The sequence below is a fragment of the Ambystoma mexicanum genome, chromosome 9, assembly GCF_040938575.1.
Source record: "Ambystoma mexicanum isolate Mex_15411 chromosome 9, UKY_AmexF1_1, whole genome shotgun sequence".
Taxonomy (NCBI): Eukaryota; Metazoa; Chordata; class Amphibia; order Caudata; family Ambystomatidae; genus Ambystoma; species Ambystoma mexicanum.
The window spans coordinates 3718819-3735003 of record NC_090931.1 but is presented as its reverse complement, the minus strand read 5'-3'; positions in this window follow the sequence as shown (position 1 = coordinate 3735003).

The following is a 16185-nucleotide window of genomic DNA, read 5'->3' as shown; positions in this document are numbered from 1 at the left end:
TCCCTTATTCAAATTTTAAGTGGCCGAATCGTGCTCCCAATATAATAGAGTCCACATACACATGAGATACAATAGACAGAATTTGGAATTGCAATTGACAAATTACTTCACATGGTGTGTTCCCAAGATTCCAAAGTCAACTGGTTTGGTTTCCAAAGCATGGGCACACATTGAGCAGCCCCTGCATTTGTAGAAACCTTTGTTCCATGCCAATTGCAACAAGGTTTGTTTTGATTGCGCGTTGGTCATAAAAGAAGGGCTAGGTATGTTCTTAAGAGTACTTGCTTTGTTATAAATGAAGTTAAGATATGGGCCTAACCATGTACTGATGTCCTTATCCAAATGCAGCAAATGCCAGTGTCGCTTCATGATTGAATATATGTTAGAACTGTCTGCATTGTAACGTGTAATAAATCTCAATTTTTTACTTTAAGTAGTCTTGGTGCGTACTTCTTCATATTGTTCACTTCATGAATCGCTGTGTTACGGGTGCGATAATCGTAGCCTCTTGATAGAAACCTCTTGGTTATCAATTCATATTCTGTTTTGAAGTCAGCAATATTGGAACAATTTTCTACTGGCCCTAGTACACTTTGAACAGTCCATGGGCCTCGCCCTTAGCCTGCTCCCCCGCCTGCTTCTGCAGACCCGCCAAGTGGGACACTCTTTCTGGAGTGTGTAGAAGTCAGTCTGATCTGGGCCCTCAGCTGATGCGAACTCATCCAGCTTGGGCAGACACTTCAGATACCCGCCCACCTGGTCCTCCACTTCAGGTTCCTGTGCTGCACCAGGCAACTCTGAGGTCACGGGGTTCCCTGTGTTAGGGAGAGTTTTCAGAAATTAATTAATTCCCTTCTCCCTTAGAGACCCCCAACTCCTTTTGCTAGACTTTATAACTTTTCATTTATGACCTGGAGGGAGTGACACCTTGTTCCCACTCTTGCATGTATTTTTCTGTGTTTTGGACTCTGTGTTTCTTTTGACTTTGGGGTCTGACAAACTCCATAGGTATCATCTTTAAATGGTGTCACACAGCACCTTCAGTGCAGTGGCCCAGGGAAGTCTCTCAGATTTCCCAAAGGTTTAAATACCTTCTCTTGGTGAAACTACTGTTTCCAAGAGAAGTGAAGTGAAATTCACTTTACTTACATTTTGTAACTTTCTAGACTCAGCACACACCATCTTACAATAGGGTGCTGGAGGGGTTACCTAGTACCCCCCTTGTCTAGTTTCTCATGTAACATTTTTATGTTACCCTTTCTACAATTAATGGCTGGTGGCAGTGGTTTGCTTTTTCCTACTTTTTTTGTTTCTACCGCAGGCTGCAATTGCAGCTGCAGTAAAGCACACATGGGTGCCCATTTTGTCAAAATGGCCGGTCATCTTTTTTCAACATTTCTTGTTGGAAATGTCCTTCTTGAGATTTACTCTGCGTGCCAAACCAAGTTTGGTTCCTTTGTTCGCTTTGTCTTTGGCAGGATTCACTGGTGAAGACCGCCTTTGGCTCCAGCGTGTCCGGCAGGGGCAGGAAGTGAGGGAGGTGCCCGAAACTCCCTGTGCTTAATCCCCTTGGTTACAGGAATGCACCCAAAGGTTATTGGCTGGCTGGCTGTCCTTGGAGGACAGCCACCCTGCTGTGTGAGTGACATCTAGACTGCGAATGAATGGGAGAAACCTGCATAAAATGCGAGGCTTTTGGCATGGAAGGCAGAGTGAACCACTGGACGAAGGAATCCAAAGAAGAAGTTGGAAGAGATGCTTGCTGCAACTCCTGGATTGTTGGTTTGCCCCATGAAGCTCTGCTGCATTGCTGAAGCTCCGAATTTGCCTCGACTAGAGAAGCCCTGCAACAGACGACTTCTCCCCTTGGGTTGGTGGGACTAATCAACCCCAAAGCGAACTTGTCTGGACATCCTCTTGGAGTTGGCTGTACTTCCATTGCTGCTGCAGGAACTGATTGCCAGGGAGAGGAACACCAGAGCGAATGTTTGTTTGTTTGTTTATTTATTTATAGCGCGCGCCAGACCCGAAGGTATCCGGGTGCATGTGCAAGAATACTTTAAGCTTACAGTTTACAGTTATACATTCCAAGTAGATACAGGATACATTGAGAACACGGCGAAGTTTACCCTACAAGTTTGTACACGAAGTTACATACAAAGTTATATACACAAGTATTTGTACAGAGAGGTGTATACACAGTATACATTGACAGTCAAAGAGCAAGGTGGAATAAGCAGGGGTGATGAGCAAGTAAGTATACGTTCCGCTGCAGTTTAACAAATGGGTGAGACGTAAGTAGTCTTGAGGTCGATAGTTATAGGTCGTTTTCTTTGAGCCATCTAATACAGTTAAGTCTGAAGTGTGGATAGGATTTGTCAGACCTTAAAGAGGATGGGAGGGAGTTCCACAACTGGGCTGCTTTGACAGGGAAGCTGTTGCCTCCGGCAGTGGTCAGTTTAAATGGGGGTACAACTAGTTGGTTGGTATATGCTTCTCTGGTGGGTCTATTGGAAGTTCTTCAATTGGACCTTTCTACTAAGTATTTGGAGGTTAGGTCATTAATGCTTTTAAATGTTAGTGATACTGTTTTAAGTTTAATTTTGTCCGCTGTGGAGAGCCAATTAGATTGTTTTCTGATATCTGAGATATGCTCTCTTCTTGCGATTCCTAAGGCAGCTCTGAGGGCGTTATTCTGCAAAGTTTGGATTTTTTGCAGCATGTGTTTGTTAGACCCTATGTATAATGCGTTACAATAGTCCAATTTGCATAATACCAGAGCTCTTGATAGGGTGTGGCAGCTGGTAGTGGACAGGTATGGTTTTGCTGCTCTAATCAACTTGCAGGTGTATGGGGTACTAGAGGCCATTGCACTCACCTGCTTTGTTAGAGAGAGGCAAGAGTGAAGGTAAAAACCTAATGTTTTTACCTCTTTTGCTACCTTAATGATTTTTCCATCTATAACAAATGATGAATTGTCATCGTTCAGTCTTTTGATATTTTGTGTGTTCCCCAGTATGATGAGTTCCGTTTTGTGGTCATTCAGGCATGGACCATGGCGGACCATCCATGCCTGGATGATTGATGAGGTATATCTTGTTCACCAAGGCCAAATCCTCTTCATAATCCCCTGAAAGTGGGATGAGAATCTCATAGTTAGTGTAGGTGACACCCAGAAGGTCCAGATCATCAAACAGGGGCTTCGTGAAAATGTTATACATAGTAAGAGGGACACAGGAGCCCTGGGGAACGCCACATGTGATAGATACTGGGTCAGCTGCTGCAGAGGTAGAGAAAACTCTCATAGTTCTGCCGCTTAAGAACGACTTGATCCACGCAATGGCATGCGTGGAGAAGTGGGCCGCAGATTCCAGGTGGGTACAGAGCACATCATGATCCACCAAGTCAAATGCCGCTGAGAGATCCAGAAGGAGGAGTAAGGCTGTTTTTCCAAGGTCTCTCAGCTCATCGACCTGGGTTTTGAGATCAATGAGCACGGTTTCGGTACCGTGCTGAGGCCTACAACCTGATTGTCTAGTGCCTAATTGTTGATGCAGCTCCAGGTATTTTCGAATCTCTAAGTAAGCACCTCTGTCTAGTATTTTTAACAGAAATGGTACTGTTGCGATTGGCCTGTAGTTAGTCGGGACGGATGGGTCCAGAGTTTGCTTTTTAAAGAGGTGGTGGACCCAGGATTGTTTGAGGTTGTCTGGTATCGTACCTGATGCAAAGGAAGCATTAATGAGTTTAGAGATAAATGGGGATAGGTCCCTGGCCGCATCTTTTATCAATTGGGTTGGGGATATGTCGCCTCGACAGTTGGAAGGTTTGAGCGAGAGTATTATCTTTTCAATCTCTAAAATAGTTACTTTGGTGAAGTTAAATTTTTGTTCTGGTTTGGTAGAAGTAGGTGCTTCACCTCTTTGACTAGTTGAAGGAGGAATATTTTGTTTCTTTTTCTCAATTTTGGTTTGGAATGCAGCTATTTTGTTGTTTAGCGCTTTTTGGATGTTGTAGCACCACGTTTTATTTTTGTCACAGTTGTCCGGAGCAGGGATGGGGTTTTCCAGTTCCTTTAGTATAATGAATAGCTCTTTGGTTCCGGATTAAACCTGCAGTATTCTGTTGTTAAAGTCCACTTTTTTAGCTTCCTTATTTCATTTTTGTAAATCTTAGAGGCGTTGGTGAGAGCTGCTTTATTAGTCTCAGATGGAGTTAGTCGCCTGGCAGATTCACATTTGCGTTTTTCAATCCTTAGGGATTTGAGGTGAGGATTGAACCAAGTGTTTAAGTGTGCTCTGAGCTTACTTTTTCTCATTTTCAAAGGGGCAATAGTGTCTAAGGCTATGGCCATGGTTGAGTTAAATTCATTCACTAGGGCTGAGGGGTCCAGTGATTCAGGTAGGAAGTTTAGAGTTGGGAGGATAAGTGGTAGCAGTTTATCTGTGGTTATATATTTTCTATTTCTGGTTGGTAAGGGGGGAGCTAGTATATTTTCATTGGGTTGGGTAGTGTTTTCATTTATGAGGAAGGTTATTAGCGCATGATCTGTCCAAATCTGTGGGCTGACATCAGTAATAGTTACATTACAATTGTGGTTGGATACCCAGTCGAGTGTTCTGCCTTTTTCATGTGTAGGTTGTGAGATTCTTTGGGTAAATCCTAGTTCTGTGATGACTATGGCGATATTAGTCACTTGCAGATCTTTGTGGTCATTGAAACCTAAGTTCAGTTCTCCCAGAAGGTTGGCTTGCGATGAGTTTTTTAAGTTGTTTGAGAGGATCATAGAAATGTCCTCCTCGAACGTTCCAATGGGACCTGGTGGCCTATAGCTGAGGTGTATACTGATAGATTAGATTGAGAGGATGATGTTAGGAGTTTAGCGGTTAAGGATTCGCAGGATTTGGTGTTTGAAGGCGTTTCTATTTTTATGGAGAGATTATTTTTAGTGATGATGGCTAAGCTGCCTCCTCGAGAGTTGGATCTATCTTCTCTGAGAATGTTGTAATTAGGGGGCAAGGCAAGCATCAGAGCGGGTCCTGCTGCTTGGTGAAGCCAAGTTTCCGTTATGGCTAGGAGGTCGTAATCCCCTATTTGGATGAGATTCAGTGGGGTGTTTGGTTGGGTGACACAATTTTTCTTTTTGGTTGGCCTATTGCTTGATTTGCAGTGATTGTTAGTGGGATTGTTGAAGTGGGAATCATTTTTGGTGGGGGAGGTGTTTAGTTTAGTGGCATTGAGTTGGAAGTCTCTTCTATTGCTAGGTTTGATGGCTAGTCTGGCTGGTGGTTCATAGATTTTAGGTAATCTTGATTGTAATTTGGCGTTTCTACTTAAGAGGTCACACAGGATGTTTGTTAGAGAGTGGTAGGTGATAGGTGACTATATAGACTGATGGTTGGTGTCTGGGGTGGTGGTCAGTCGGCGCTCATCAGAGTTCGATGTTGCAGTGGCCATAAATTGCTGTGGGTGGTTTACTGCTATCATTGTGGACCAGAGAGTGGTCAGATAGATGAGGGTGGAGGTCATTCTATCCTAAGGATGATTATCTATGTCTGGAGGGGACCACAGTAATGGCTAGGTAATCAACTGATAGGTTATGGAGCTCATGGTTTGTAATATGCAGTTCAGGACAGGTAAAGTGGGGCCCAATGGAGGGCTATTACCAGTAGTGGTAAGGTTATTACCAGTGGACTGATATTGCTTTCAGGTAAGGTCTAAGACACTTGCACCGGGATGGGCTGAGGTCAAGTACTCTGATGGGGATAGTTTAATATCACTTGCACAAGAGTAGGCTGGGGATTTGCGCAGGGATGGACTAGTATCAATTGGCTAGTAACAGTGTTCAGAGTAGGCTAGGTCACAGGCTAGAATCAAGGTACATTAGGCTAACAAGAGTACACTAGGATTGAATGCATATGGATTGCTTGTAGCAGTGTGCAGAGTAGGCTAGGTCACAGGCTAGAATCGCTAACAAGAGTACACTAGGATTGAATGGATATGAAATGCTAGCAGCAGTGTGCAGAGTAGGCTAGGTCACATGCTAGAATCGCTTACAAGTGTACACTGGTATTTGCACAGGGCTAATATCAATTTAAGGCTACGTCAAGGGCACTTGCGTTGGGGTTAGGTTGCTCACATAGTTAAAAACTATGTACATAACAGGCTACTTCCAGCTTGCAGAGCTGACTGTAGGGGTTAGGTTATTCACATAGTTAAAAACTATGTACATAACAGGCTATTTCCAGCTTATAGAGCTGACTAAGGGCAGAAGTTATAGCAGTGGAGACCGTACATAGGGAGGAAACAGGGCATTAACATAGCAGTTTTGCGTTTGTACGAAATGCATAGTATGTGTTCATAATGAGGGCTGGCTCATTTAGGAACTGATCTGGGCAGAGTGAAGTATATAGATGGTCGGCAAGGGGCCCAGATGGCATTAGTAGACAGGGTTTGTATGACATAGAGTCAAGGTGTTGTTCACGGACGAGCTGGCGGGTAAAGTTAGCGTTCGGTGGTGGCGTGTCACGGGTACCGTACTGGTAATGTATTGGGCTAATCAGTCGCTTCAGTAGACGAGCACGTTGTGTGGGCAAACTTACTATCTGGCAGCCTGGCAGGGCTTGCACCTTGTGTTAGGGAGAATTCTCTCTTTTGGCTGAATCTCCTAACCTAGTGAGTCCCCCAGCAGCTTTGCTGGATTTCTGGAGTTTGTTTTTTCCTCCTGCCAAGAGTGAGACTCTTTTTCTCCCACTCTTGGACATGATTAATGGTATTCCTTTGATTGGTAATGTGTTTTATGGGCTATGGGGTCCTTTACTCCATAGGGTCTCATGTGTGTTACACAGCACCCTCCGTGCAGTAACACAGGGGTGTCGTAGTGACACCCCACCATAGACTCCATGCCCTGGGACTGACTACTGTCTCCCAGGGCATGGAAAGTCACCATTGGCTTTACTAGTCCCAAATTATTAACAGAAACCAGTACAAACCATCATATTGTGGAAGTACTGGTCGGGGCAATTCGATTTCCCTGGGGTCTGTTAGTCGAGGGGGCACGTCTCCGTCCCCCTTGATCGAGTTTTGGCTGGTGGCAGTGGAAACTACTTTTTATATTCAACCGCAAATATTTTCCTATGGGATTTTCCCATTGTTCGAGGCTACCAGCTTTCATTATTTAATTCTCAGAGCCTCGAACATACCGCCGGTTTATTTAATTAATATTAATTCTCCGGTTGGTATGTTTTGCCAAGACTCGATTCTAAAATGGCGTTTGTGTTTTCTTCTGTGACTCCAACCCAAGTCGAGCCCTTTGTTCCAATTTTTGGCGGGCTTCTCCACAGAAGCCTCCAAAAGTGGTGCCACTCTGTCTGGGTACCACAGGGGGTGTGGGAGGGGGTTTAGGCACCCTGGACTGAGTTACCGTGGTAACTCAAGTTGCACTCTTGTGTGATTGGCCCAAGTGGTGAGCCGGCCAGCTCACCACTTAGCATGTTTGAGTGATAGCTAGGCTGAGTAAATGGGGGTTTTCTGCATAAAAGCAGGGCTTTGGGGACTGGAACTTCAGAAGTCGCCACAAGACCTGAGAATCCGACGAGGGAGAAGCTGAGCCGACCTACCACGACGACACCACCGGTGGAGCCCTGCGGAACCGACTCACCACTTCCCGACGACAGAGAAGATCTCCCGGCTGGAGAGGCTTCTTCCCCTGACTGGTGGGCACAACCAGTTTACCTTTCTTTCTTCGCACCCCAGCCCGGTTTGTGGTCGAACTGCCCGTGCCAAGCACCCCGGCGGCCGCATAGCCACTCACCACTGAAACGCGAATCAACGGACCGCTCCTTGTACCTGAGAAACTCCGCGGCTGGTTTCTTCCCTGGCAGTGCAACGGGCCCCTGTCTTCCTCCAGGACGAGATCCTCTCTTCCTCCGGACGAAGCACCGACTTGCACCCGCTGCCAGAAACAACTGCCCCCGCTGTAGCTTTCTCAACAGTTCAAGGTACCGTGTCCGCCAGGCCTCCCTTTCTAAAGATTGCAACAAGGTAATAATAACTCCTTAACCTTCTGGACTGGGCTGGCCACCTTGACCCTCTAACTGGTCCCTTTTCTTTGATCCAACTTCTTTTTGAAACATTACAAGACTTTTGTGCACTGCAACAGTGTGACCGTGGACACATTTCGTTTGGATCCTCTTAAAGTGGATCCGGCCTACTAACTCTGAATTCACGGTTTTACTTTGCCTTCCTCTCTTGCTATGTTCTTGTAAAAGTGTTGGGATCTGTTTCAAGTTGTTCTCTGCTTTTCTCTCCCTTTTTAAAACGAACTATTAGAGTGCCATCTACGTTAAGCGCTCACTGCTGTCTGAAAATAAGTGGGGCTTTACTTAAGACTTGTCTAATATTCTTTAAAGGGAGTGTATATCTTTTAGTGACCGTGTTTTTGAATTGCTTACTATTAGTGCCTGTATGTTTTTCTAGATGTGGTTTTAAATAAATAATGATATCTCTTTTACACCAAACCCTGGTCAGTGTTTACTTGTTCCATTGGGTGCTCTTGACCTATTGTGAATACTCTGTATACTGCCTAACTCTTCTTGAGGGAAGTCTGACTGCTCAGCCACAGCTACCAAGTGAATCTGTGTGGTACAGACTGCTACCAAGTGGGTTTACTGCCAAACACCTGTAGTCCTAAATATTTTGCAGTGGTCCCAGAGGGAACTGCACAGGTTTCTGCCTAACACTGGTGTACAGCGGTGGGATTTGTATTGAGTATACACTTTAGAGTGCTTGTTGAACACTTTAGGACAACTAACCACAGAGCTTAGCACTAAAAAACTGATTTTTCTAACTATGTCTGCTATGGAGAGTTATACCCTAGAATCATTGTGTGCCAAAACTGCTGATTGCTTAAAAGTATTGTGTAGACATAAGAATCTCTCTGAGAAGGGCAAGAAAATGGAACTTATAGAAAGATTGTTAGAAAACCAAAGTCTGGGTGGTACAGAGGAATCTACCCCCCCTCCCCAGCAAATGTAGAAAACAGTGATGGTATTGATCTGAATCAAAGTCTTGAGAATGAGTCAGAAGAGGAAAGTGAACCTAATGAAGTTAGCCACTCTGAGCCTCTGTCTGCCTTACCTACTGTACCTACTGGGCCTATCACAGGTCACACATGTAACCCTGCTTATTTTGAACTTGAAAAAATGAAGCTTGAATTAGAGTACTAACGTTTTTTTAGCTCAATCTGAAAGAAACCAAGAGCTAGAGTTCAGAAGAATGAATGCCCAGGCTGAGCAGAAGCAAGCTGAGTTAAGACTCAGAGAAATAGAGCTTAACCATGAATTAGAAATGAAAAAGTTGTCTGTAGAAAATGCTTCTCTCTCCTCTGGTTCTTCTAGGAGTTCCAGTCCCAAAAGACCCCGGATGCCTAAAGAATTAGTGGGTATGTATGAACCTAGATTGGATGTGTTGGATTGGTTGAAAATGTTTGAATGTAATCATGGGCTCGAGGACATCACAGGGAATGAGTTACTTCCCTGGTAGTTCTCTAGGCTCCCCCCTGTTGTAACTGATGTGGTAATGGAGTTGGGGGAGGTGGATAAGAAGGATTATGAATGTGTGAAGCTAGCTTTGATAACTAGATTTGGGAAGACCCCTTCCCAGTACCTTAAGAGGTTTAGGACCCTCAAAAAGCATGATGGTACCCCTTGGGCTACCTGGGTGAGTGAAAGTTTGAAAAACTTAAAAGGATGGATTAAGGGTTACAGAGTTAACACTTATGAAGGAATGAAGAATCTTTTAATGTTGGAGTCAATTTATGATGCCTGCTCTCCTGAGCTCAGACAGCACTTGGCTGATTCAAAGGAATTAGATTCCAGGAAGTTAGCTAAGGCTGCTGACTTGTGGGTTGCCAACCGGGGCCACTCACAAGGATTCTGGGGCTACTCAGAAAAAGGATGAGGGGAAACAGCCAAAGAAGGACTCCAAAGAGAATTCTAATAATTCCAATTCCAAAGAGGGCCCCAAACAGAACCAAAGGGGTGAGCCACCAGGGAAAACAAATAAGGGTAGTGTACCTCCTGGTGCCAAACCAGAAGGAGGTCAGGACAAGCCACCATTCCAGAAAGCATTTGGTAAATGCTTTGTTTGTGGCTCTACTGACCATGTGAAAGGATATCCCTGATGTAAGGGTAAACCTTCAGGGGTCCAGCTTGTGTCCTTAGCCTTCGCTCCAGAGGAGGAAGTCCGAATGGCAAGTGGAAACTTTCTATTACTGGCTGACGAACCCATTGGAGTCTCAGCCAGTGTTTCTTTAGTGTCTCTGGGTCTGTGGGAGCAACACAACTTAGATGTCTATAATTCTATCCCAGATAATACTAAAGAGTATTATAAGGACAGTGTCCAGGTGAATGGTCAGGAGACTCCTGCCATTAGGGACACTGGGGCCAGCATAACTGTGGTGGACAAATCGATTTTTCAGGCTGAGGATGTTGCTAAGGCAACCAAACGCCTCACCAAGTTAGCTGGAGGGCCTGTGCAGATGCTTCCCCAATTACCAGTTCTCATCCAGTGTAATGACATGACTGTGAAGATACCTGTCAGCATACAAAGTGAGGTGCCAGGAAGGGTTCTGCTGGGTAATGACTTGAAAACTCTTGGAGTAGTGTCACACACCCCCAGACCTTCTAGTAAAAGGTTACAGGAGCTCACCAGACCTGCAAGGGAGAGGACCATGAGAGGTACTCTCCAGGAGATGATGAAGAAAGAGATCACTCCTGCTCCACTGGAGATGTCAGCTGCTGTCTCTAAGAAAATAGAAGAAAAAGGCAAACCTAAAACTTCTAAAAAGACCCTCACAGCCAGCACTCCAGTGCAGCCAACAAGGACTTCCCCTAGGTTGTCCAAAGTTACACCAGTAACTCCCCCTCCAGCTGAGGCTGAGAGGGAGGTACAACCCTGTGTGGTTGAACTAGACTCTGAAGAAGAGCTAGTAGAAGGCCAGGAACTCATTGGCGATCTGGATCCTGTTGACCATCTTGAGCTGCAGTCTTTACTGGCAGAAGGTGGACCCAACAGGGCAGACTTCAGTAGGGGACAGAGAGAATGTCCAACTCTGGAAGGTCTTCGCGCCAGGCGGATGCTCAGGCTGAAGGGCAAGAGCCTGGGAAATATAGGTTACACTGGGAAGATGGCCTCTTCTACAGAGAACCAACCGAGTCTGCACCTGGGGACAACAAACGACTTGTAGTACCCCAAGAGAACAGACCACAGTTCTTGCAGTTAGCCCATGAGATTCCTTTGGCTGGTCACTTGAGTTTCAAGAAGACTAAGGAAAGGCTCTCACTCTACTTTATTGGCCAACGATGGGGGCCGAAGTAGATAAATACTGCAGGAGCTGCCACACCTGCCAGAACTCTGGTAAGGTTGGCTCCTAGAATGTGGCACCTTTAGTGCCTCTCCCAGTTGTGGGAGTCCCATTTGAGAGAGTAGGGATTGACATTGTTGGTCCCCTTGATCCTCCAACCTCCTCAGGCAACAGGTTTATACTTGTTGTAGTAGACCATGCTACTAGATACCCTGAGGCAATTCCTATGAGGACTGTTACAGCTCCGGCCGTGGCTAAGGCCCTCCTTGGTATTTTTACCAGGGTTGGGTTTCCTAAGGAAGTAATCTCTGACAGGGGGTAAAATTTTATGTCCCACTACATGAAAGCCATGTGGAAAACCTGCGGAGTTACTTACAAGCTCTCAACCGCATACCACCCTCAGACAAATGGACTGGTTGAAAGGTTCAACAGAACCATGAAGAGCATGATAGGTGCTTTAGAGGACCCCCTTAAAAGAAAGTGGGACCTTCTACTGCCCTGCCTTCTCTTTGCTTATAGAGAAGTCCCTCAGGAGGGAGTAGGTTATTCTCCCTTTGAACCTCTCTATGGTCATCCGGTCAGAGGTCCATTGGCCCTGATCAAGGAGGAGCTGTAGAGTGCTCCTTCCCCCAACCCAGTCAGAGTAACTGACTATGTGATAGGTCTCTGAAGGAGAATGTCACAAATGATGGCAGAAGCAAGTGATAACTTGAAAGCTGGACAAGCATTGGTCAAGCACTGGCATGACCAAAAGGCCAACATGGCTGAGTTTACTCAAGACCAGCTAGTTCTCGTTATGATTCCCAAAAGGCAGAGGGTCTTGCAAGACAAATGGATGGGACCCTTCAAAGTTGTGGGTAAACTTGGAGAGGTCAACTATCTGGTGGACTTGGGCAACCCCAAGGAGGCTCCAACAGTCTTCCACACCAACAGACTAAAAGTGTATGTCTCCAGACCAGATGTAGGAGCTTTGCTTCTAGCATCATCAGAGGAAGAAGAAGAGAGTGAAGCTCTTCCTGATCTCCTCAGAGGCTTACCTTTAGACGAAAAAATTGAAGGAGTAAATCTCTCTTCAAATCTGACACCTGAGCAACAGGAAGAGTACAAATCTATGTTGAACCAGTTTGCCTCTCTGTTCTCACTTTCACCAGGCTTGACCCCTTGGGGACAGCATGACATATTCACTGGTGACTGGCAGTCAAAAGTAGAGGATATCGAATGTCAGAGAATGTAAGAACCCACATCAAAGGTGAGGTCAACAAGATGCTTGATCTCGGGGTAATAGAGCCCTCTACTAGTCCATGGTCTAGCCCAGTTGTGTTAGTACCAAAGGCAGGATCTAAAGAACTTAGATTCTGTGTGGATTGCAGAGCTCTTAATGCAGTCACTAAGACTGATGCCCACCCTTTGCCAAGGACAGATGAGTTGGTGGATAGACTTGGTGCAGCCAAGTTCCTCAGCACATTTGACTTGACGTCAGGCTATTGGCAAATAGCCCTGACAGACCATGCCAAGGAGAAAACTGCATTTTCTACCCCAGTTGGCTTATACCAGTTTAAGGTTATGCCTTTTGGATTGAAAAATGCACCTGCTATGTTTCAAAGGAAGGTAAACCAGGTTCTGAATGGGATGGAGGACTTCTGCATGGCATACTTGGATGACATAGCAATGTTCAGCAATTCCTGGGAGGAACACGTGGACCACCTGAGATATGTTTTGCAAGCTCTTGGAAAGGCCAATCTGACCATAAAGGCAAGTAAATGCCAGATTGGACAGAGTAAAGTGGTCTACCTTGGACATGAGGTAAGAGGTGGAGAAATAAGGCCTTTGCCCACTAAGATTGAAGCTGTGCAAAATTGGACAACACCTACTACTCAAACCCAGGTGAGAGCCTTCTTAGGTCTCACTGGGTATTACAGGAATTTCATTGAGAACTATGGGTCCATAGCTTCTCCACTGAAGGTCATCTCCTCTCCAAAATTCCCCAAAAAGGTTAGATGGAATGAGGAATGCAATCAGGCCTTTGAAACCCTGAAAAAGGCTCTTTGCCAAGCCCCAGTACTCAGAGCTCCTGACTATCACCAAACTTTAATTGTGCAAACTGATGCTTCAAATGTAGGAATAGGTGCAGTCCTCAGTCAACTGGATGGGAAAGGTAGGGAGCACCCCATTTGCTTCCGTAAGCTGAAGGATCCTGAGACAAGGTGGGCAACAATCGAAAGAGAATGCTTTGCTATTGTGTGGGCACTGAAGAAGTTTAGGCCATACTTTTATGGTTCTACTTTTGTCATTTAGACTGACCACCAACCCTTGAGATGGTTAATGCAAATGAAAGGGGAAACTCCAAAACTATTGAGATGGTCAATCTGCCTCCAAGGGTTTGATTTCCCCACTGAGCACAGGTCAGGTGTCACCATCAAAATGCTGATGGACTCTCTAGGATGTATGTCATCGACTAGAGGTATGAGGTTCATCCAGGAGGGGATTAAATCCTCCTGTCCCTTAGTCTGGGGGGGCGAGTGTTAGGGAGAATTCTCTCTTTAGGCTGAATTTCCTAACCTAGTGAGTCCCCCAGCAGCATTGCTGGATTTCTAGAGTTTGTTTTTTCCTTCTGCCAAGAGTGAGATTCTTTTTCTCCCACTCTTGGACATGATTAATGGTATTCCTTTGATTGGTAATGTGTTTTATGGGCTATGGGGTCCTTTACTCCATAGGGTCTCATGTGTTTTTCCTATGTGTGTTACACAGCACCCTCCGTGCAGTAACACAGGGGTGTCGTAGTGACACCCCACCATAGACTCCATACCCTGGGACTGACTACTTTCTCCCAGGGCATGGAAAGTCACCATTGGCTTTACTAGTCCCAAATTATTAACAGAAACCAGTACAAACCATCATATTGTGGACGTACTGGTCGGGACAATTAGATTGCCCTGGGGTCTGTTAGTCGAGGGGGCACGTCTCCGTCCCCCCTGATCGAGTTTTGGCTGGTGGCAGTGGAAACTACTTTTTATATTCAACCGCAAATATTTTCCTATCCGATTTTCCCATTGTTCGACGCTACCAGCTTTCATTATTTAATTCTCTTAGCCTCGAACATACCGCCGGTTTATTTAATTAATATTAATTCTCCGGTTGGTATTTTTTGCCAAGACTCGATTCTAAAATGGCGTTTGTGTTCTCTTCTGTGACTCCAACCCAAGTCAAGCCCTTTGTTCCACATTTTGGCGGGCTTCTCCACAGAAGCCTCCAAAAGTGGTGCCACTCTGTCTGGGTAGTACAGGGGGTGTGGGAGGGGGTTTAGGCACCCTGGACTGAGTTACCGTGGTAACTGAAGTCGCACTCTTGTGTGATTGGCCCAAGTGGTGGGCCGGCCGGCTCACCACTTAGCATGTTTGATTGACAGCTAGGCTGAGTGAATGGGGGTTTTCTGCATAAAAGCAGGGCTTTGGGGACTGAAACTTCAGAAGTTGCCACAGGACCTGAGAATCCGACGAGGGAGAAGCTGAGCCGACCTACCACGACGACACCACCGATGGAGCCCTGCGGAACCGACTCACCACTTCCCGACGACAGAGAAGATCTCCCGGCTGGAGAGGCTTCTTCCCCTGACTGGTGGGCACAACCAGTTTACCTTTCTTTCTTCGCACCCCAGCCCGGTTTGTGGTCGAACTGCCCGTGCCAAGCACCCCGGCGGCCGCATAGCCACTCACCACTGAAACGCGAATCAACGGACCGCTCCTTGTACCTGAGAAACTCCGCGGCTGGTTTCTTCCCTGGCAGTGCAACGGGCCCCTGTCTTCCTCCAGGACGAGATCCTCTCTTCCTCCGGACGAAGCACCGACTTGCACCCGCTGCCAGGAACAACTGCCCCCGCTGGAGCGTTCTCACCACTTCAAGGTACCGTGTCCGCCAGGCCTCCCTTTCTAAAGATTGCTACAAGGTAATAATAACTCCTTAACCTTCTGTACTGGGCTGGCCGCCTTGACCCTCTAACTGGTCCCTTTTCTTTGATCCAACTTCTTTTTGAACCATTACAAGACTTTTGTGCACTGCAACCGTGTGACCTTGGACACATTTCGTTTGGATCCTCTTAAAGCGGATCCGGCCTACTAACTCTGAATTCACGGTTTTACTTTGCCTTCCTCTCTTGCTATGTTCTTGTAAAAGTGTTGGGATCTGTTTCAAGTTGTTCTCTGCTTTTCTCTCCCTTTTTAAAACAAACTATTAGAGTGCCATCTACGTTAAGCGCTCACCGCTGTCTGAAAATAAGTGGGGCTTTACTTAAGACTTGTCTAATATTCTTTAAAGGGAGTGTATATCTTTTAGTGACCGTGTTTTTGAATTGCTTACTATTAGTGCGTGTGTTTTTCTAGATGTGGTTTTTAAATAAATAATTATATCTCTTTTACACCAAGCTCTGGTCAGTGTTTACTTGTTCTACTGTGTTCTTCTGACCTATTGTGAATACTCTGTATACTGCCTAACTCTTCTTGAGGGAAGTCTGACTGCTCAGCCACAGCTACCAAGTGAATCTGTGTGGTACAGACTGCTACCAAGTGGCTTTACTGCCAAACACCTGTAGTCCTAAATCTTTTGCAGTGGTCCCAGAGGGAACTGCACAGGTTTCTGCCTAACACCTTGCAATCGCTGCAGACAGCTGCAGACAGGGCCCTTATAGGACACGGCCCTTCGAGAGATGTGGCAGGCTTCCGCCTCCAGTTACGAGGCAGTTAGTAAATAGGGGAACTGAGCCAATCAGCTGCTCAGATCCGACAGAGTAGAAACCCACAATAGGCATCTGTGGTCGCGTCAGCCAT